Raw genomic sequence first — 461 nt, 5'->3', positions numbered from 1 at the left:
TTGCTTTGGCAGCACACATGCTAAAATTGGAATGATACAGAGAAGATTAGCATGGCCCCTGCACAAGGATAATACACAAATTTGTGAAGCATTCCATATTAAAAAAAAAAAAAAAGCACTTTTGAGCAGCAAAGAAAGTAAGAAATTCTCAATCCAGGGATATAGTGATGGTGTGAACCAGATAGGTAAAAGGAATTTGAGGGCCTTTGCTAAACTAGGTAAACTTGGGTATCAGTTTTCATAGTCTCATGGCACATGGAGTACAGGAGGAAAATTTTGTGATCTGCTCAAAATGGGGAGTATAAGAAGAGATCTTTCCCCATTTAAGTCAAAGACCCCAAAGGGTTTCACCTTAATGTAAGAGAGAACTAGAAATACTGCTCACTTTCACCAAAGATTACATGAAAATCTGTCTGAAACTTGGCAGTTTAGCAGAGGAAAGCAACAGCCCTAAAACACTG

General features: G+C 38.2%; 1 non-coding gene across 1 annotated transcript; it reads left to right on the top strand.

Annotated features, from left to right (window-relative positions):
- On the top strand, positions 1-103 carry LOC117203206 (U6 spliceosomal RNA). The gene has a single exon (XR_004485885.1). It is a non-coding gene; the product is annotated as a U6 spliceosomal RNA (small nuclear RNA).
- Positions 104-461: the final 358 nt, after the last annotated feature.

This window comes from Orcinus orca, chromosome 1 (genome assembly GCF_937001465.1).
Source record: "Orcinus orca chromosome 1, mOrcOrc1.1, whole genome shotgun sequence".
Taxonomy (NCBI): domain Eukaryota; kingdom Metazoa; phylum Chordata; class Mammalia; order Artiodactyla; family Delphinidae; genus Orcinus; species Orcinus orca.
Note: the sequence above shows the minus strand (reverse complement) of the source record. Positions and strands in the feature narration are given on the sequence as shown.